The sequence below is a fragment of the Panthera pardus genome, unplaced genomic scaffold (assembly GCF_024362965.1).
Source record: "Panthera pardus isolate Hobbes unplaced genomic scaffold, ASM2436296v1 HiC_scaffold_16, whole genome shotgun sequence".
Lineage (NCBI taxonomy): Eukaryota > Metazoa > Chordata > Mammalia > Carnivora > Felidae > Panthera > Panthera pardus.
Genome location: NW_026526721.1, coordinates 67404403 through 67409767, shown reverse-complemented (window position 1 = coordinate 67409767; position 5365 = coordinate 67404403).

The following is a 5365-nucleotide window of genomic DNA, read 5'->3' as shown; positions in this document are numbered from 1 at the left end:
CATATTTATTTGATTGTTTTCCAAGTTGAGATCATAAGTTCTTAGAATTTAAATATGGTTTCAGTGTCTGATTTTATTTGTATTATACCTTTTTGATTTTTACAAATTTATTGCCAAGAATGTGGGCCTTTTTTGGTCACTGATAATTTTATCTTTTTATTTATGTTTGTGGGGTTTATTGCTCCCATTAAGTAAGAGGGCAATATTATAAGCTGGAAACTGTCCAAAGAAACTTTCTTTTGATACCTTAACTTGTTTTCATATGCAAAAACTAATTTTGGGTGGAATTTTCCTGGAGACAATATTTCTATGGATAATGAAAACTGTAAAATAAATCTGGGAAAGGCAGAGGAGGTCTTGCATGATAGTATTCAAATGAGTCAGTAAACCTATCATTGTAGAATTCAATTATTGCAGGAAAAGCACTTTCTAGTACAGGATGACTTTATTAGTTTTCTGTTGCTGCTTAACAAATTACCACAGTTTAGCAGTGTAAAATCACATACTGTTTATCTGTTTACAGTTCTGTAGGTCACAAGTCCAGGACTGGGTTCTCTGCTTGGGGTCACATAGGCTGAAATCAAGTCAGGTAGGCTGGGCTCTTGTTTGGCGCCTCTACAGAGAGAATGTGTTTCTAGGCTTATTCAGTTTGTTGGCAGAATTCAGATCCTTGTGGGTGTAGGACTCATGTCCCCATTTCCTTGCTATTATCATAGGCCACTCTAAGTTCCTAGAAACTACCCACAGTTTTTGGCACATGGTCCACTCCGTATAGCTAGCAATAGTGCATTGAATTCATCTCATTCTTGGAATCTGACTTCCTGTTTTGCTATAAACCAGACAAATTCTGCTTTCAAAAGGTCTATGTGATTAGATTAGGCTTGCTCTGACAATCTTCTTTTGACCCAAAGTCAAATGATTATAGCCTTAATCATACCTGCAAATCCTTTTTGCCAAGTAAGGTAACATCACAGATGTAATATCTGATGTTCACAGTCTTAAAGGATTAGAGTGGGACATCTTGGAGAGCTATTTTAGGATTCTGCCTACCATAATGATTTAAACAAGCCATCTGGCTCTGGCACAGTTAGATTGACCAACTGGGTTGTAGGTAGGCATGTGTGTTGTGTGTGTGGACCCTCATCAGATTATGCATTTAGAAGTGAGCAATAAAGGTAAAAGTGCTCACCGTTCTTTCAACAGATCTTTTGAGCACTTACTGTGTGCGTCAGATACCATCTTAAGTGTTGGGGATATTAATAAAATCCACTTTTGTGGAGATTATAATCTAGTCTTCTTAATAAGGAAAAGTGTCTTAGGACCAGCAGTATAAAAGATTTTCTATAGGACTTAAAGTGAATGGTGCCTGACAGAAAGCTGATGTTTAATTTTGTTTTCTTGCATTTATATCTTTCAATTGAAAGGACACATGCCAGAAAAAAAAGTAAGGTTCAATAAAGATCTTCCTGATGCTCAGGAGGGAATTGAAAAACAATCCCTGGAAAGGATTCATAACAGCTTTTTCAGAAGTTCAGGTCTGCTAAAATACTATCTAGCTAATCCAATTATGTTACTAGGATGCCTGAATAATCCCAATGTAACATGAAAAATGTGCGATTATGGCAATGAGTGACTTTTAGTATAATGAATATTAATATATTTAGTTTGTGATGAATGGCATTTAAAGCCTCAAATATAAAGAGAAAGGGATAGCACACTGTTCTTGAAAGTTGATTTGCCTGCTGAAACAGTGTCTTGCATATAATTGCTGCCTTAACAATAATGGTTGATTTTGTTGGCTTGAAGGGTAGATAGGATTTAGCTAGAGGGAGAGGGAGAAGAAATGGAGTGCAAAAGTTCAGAGATGAGTTTGATTCTTTCTTGGCAGGACTAGCCATAGAAGAAACACCAATGGTAATCTACTTTAACAAGTATTTGAGTGTCTCACATATTCTAGGCACTGTTAGCCAGTACTAATACATCACTAGAAAAAACATAAAAAATGCCCGCTCTTAAAGAACTTACATGTGTTGAAGGGAGACAGAAAATAGTAAAGAAGTAAATTATATAGTTTGCTAAAAGGTGATAAAGCTACATACCAAAAAAAGAGAATCTGGAAAGGGGAGGGGAGAGTGGGTGGCAAATGACTGATTTCAGCTGATTAGAGAATATTATAATGCCTTTGTCTTTGAAAAGCTGATTTAAATAGAGACAAACATACCAAGTGCAGTAATAAAAAGGAAGTTTTCTAATAAGTTATTCTCTCTCTCTTTTTGAAGTAAGCTCTACTGAGCGTGGGGCTCAAACTCATAATACCAAGATCAAGAGCCGTATGCTCTACCAACTGAGCCAGTCAGGTGCTCTGCTCATTCTCTCTTTTAAGTTGTGCTTCAAAGATAACTGGTTTGGGAAATGGTATGATAATGTACCCAGTGCTACTGCAGTAGTCTCTGCTTGTGTGCCATTCTACCTATTTAAGACCATGCAGGGATAAACAGGGATAAAACATTAGTTCAACATGTGGTCTCATTTCAAATCAAGAAAAATGAATATTCTGCCTAGAGTTATGTGAGCATCAAATGTTAGCGATTACTTAGGTTACTCCTAATTTCTGTGTGGACTTAGCCTACTAGTTAAGCCTTGATTGTCTCTTAAAAAAAAACAAACAACAAAACACTGCTTATATACTTGAGCATGAATATTGAAGAATAAAGAAAATAGTCAAAAAGTGACTACTGATAGCGACAGCGTTTCTAGAAGAAGCCTAATTTACCCAACAGCATTATTTTGGGGGAGGAAACACAACATGTTAATGAGGTTTAAGCCAAGATAGCTCCCAGCTTCTGAATGCAGTGGCCAGCTGAGAGTAATCCCTGTAAAAAGGAAGAGGACTTAGCCTAGGTGAATTTGTGGATCTCCTGATGCATTAAGAAAGGGCAGCAAATCCACTGGCATTTAAAGATAGTTGCTGTAGATGGAGTGGTTTTTCCACTCCAATTTTAAAAACTGGCAGGCAAAATTTGACTCCTGCTTAAAATTCTTCAGTGGCTTCTCCCCAAGGATAAGTACCAAGTTCTTAAAATGGCTTTTGAAGTCCTTTGTGCTCTGGCTCCTGCTTACTTCTAACCTCATCCCTATCTACAATGCACTTTATTCCCCAACTACTTCTGTTTCCAGAAAAGACCTAGTGTTACCTCAGAACTTCAGCACATGCACTCTTTTCCCTGGCCAACTTCTACCCATGCTTCATGTCTCAGCTATCGCTTCTTTCAGGAAGCCTTTTCTGACCTCTCAAATACAACTTAGAGGTCCTTATTATGTGCTCCCATGATAAACACCTCTATCATGATCTTTATCATGCTCTTCAATTGCTGGTTTACCTCTACCCCACCAGTTTTTGAGGGCTGGTGCTGTGGAGTACTCAGTGCTTGGGATAATTAGGCCTGAGACACTGCTAGTTTTCTACCCTACATCCATTTTCCTCTTCCTGATCAATAAAATCCTGATTTTGTCTGTAGTGGCAGTGTGCCCAGTTTCCCTTGCAGCCCCAGATAGCAGTGAGGTAGTTTTTGATTTATAAGCAGAAGACTGTTGGGGTATTTTTGGGAAACTTTCCTGATACAGGCATTGTCCTTTCTTCCTTTTCCCTGGAGTATGGTTAGGGTTCCTAGAAATAAGAAGGATGAGGGCTGTTTGCTCATGGTGGTGATGAACATGAAGATAAAAACCACGTGTTGAGGATGGCTGAACCGAAAGACAGAAGGAGACTGGATCCTTGATGGCATTGTGGCTTGCCATTCCAGCCCTAGGCTATCTGTCTCCAAACTTGTTATTAAGTGAGGGCAGGAATTTGTAGTTTATTCATTCAGGGCTATATCAAGAGTGGTTAGCTTATTTGGTTAAGCCTTTATGTTTAGGATTCTGTTACATGGAGCCAAATGCAGCCCATAAGTGATATGTTCAATGAACGAACAGTATACTACTTACTAATAATAGCTCATTTGTTCATTGCTTACTACAGATTAGGCATCATTTTAAGTATTTTACATGATTGTCATATTTAGGAGATGAACTTTGGGAGATTCTAATAGGGAAACGCTAGAGAAGACCAGGCCCTATATGAAGGAATGGCCAGAAGTGTGGGAAGGAATTTGGGGGAAATTCATCTTCTTTCCATAAGAAGAGTGCCTTAGCATTAAGAGCTGATTTTGTCTGGACCTATTCATTACCTCCTAATGATTTGGGTCAGATCTCATTTAAATATTGCAACACATAAATGCAGGTTTGTTTGTTTGTTTGTTTTTCCTTCCTTCCTTCCTTTCTTTTTTGCACAATTGTTAAACCTACATTAAATCCCCCCTCCCCCCTCCTAATCAATCATGCCTTACTTCTCTAAGGACAAAATATTCCTGTCTGTCTATCCATCCATGCATCCATTCCTCCATCCATACGTTTACCATGTGGATCAGATACCAGCTACACCACAGCCCATTCTAGGGAAGACTCTGGTCCACAGCTCTTACTGAAAAACCCCCCTTTGTAGCCAATTTTACACTATGCTGATTCCACCAGGGCTGCACAACTGCCCAAGAACTGCCAAGCCTTAAGTTGGGCCAGTGTCTGAGGACATGTCCTGGTTCAGGAAGGTGATCTGGACAATTAAATTCTTAAAAGGTTTGAACCAAGAAATACTGAGTAAATGATGTAGTCAGCAGTGGAAAGAAAGCTAAGCTAGAAGGAAAGTGATGAGGTGCAATAGAAGCCATGATGGTCCAGTGTTCTGAGAAAGCAGGAGCTGTGAGGATGCACGCCATGAAGAGAGAAAATTGTACAGAAGAAAGAATGCCAATTAGAGCTGGTAGAAAAGTGGACAGAGACAGATGCAGACAGCTGCTTGGGAAATAGCTGAGCCCATTAATAATGGAACTCAAGAGTAAAAACCCATATCCATAGCTCCTCAGGTTCTTAGAGCTGCCTTGGATTCTGCTTCTTGGATCTCCAGTTGTGAGACCCAGTTCTATATGGATCCCCCTTCACAAGCCCTGGCTGTTTGGCATGTCCTAGATTCCTAAGCAGATGCATCTTTATGATAAATCCCCGCATTACATAAAATAAATTAAGTTCTCTTGAATCAAAGGAGCCAATCAAGAATGTTCCCACTGAGTCAGGTGGCCAACCAGTGTCTCCCTGTTCAAGCAATCCATTGACATTAGGACAATTTTTCCTTATCCAGTACTTCCTCATATTGTCCGTTAAAGCACAGGTATGTGCTTGGATAGTTCCTTGGGAGAAACTCCTCACTGTGCCTGAACTTCCAAGTTCCAACAAGGGAAGCCTCAGAAGCTTTCAGGGTCCAGGATGAGTC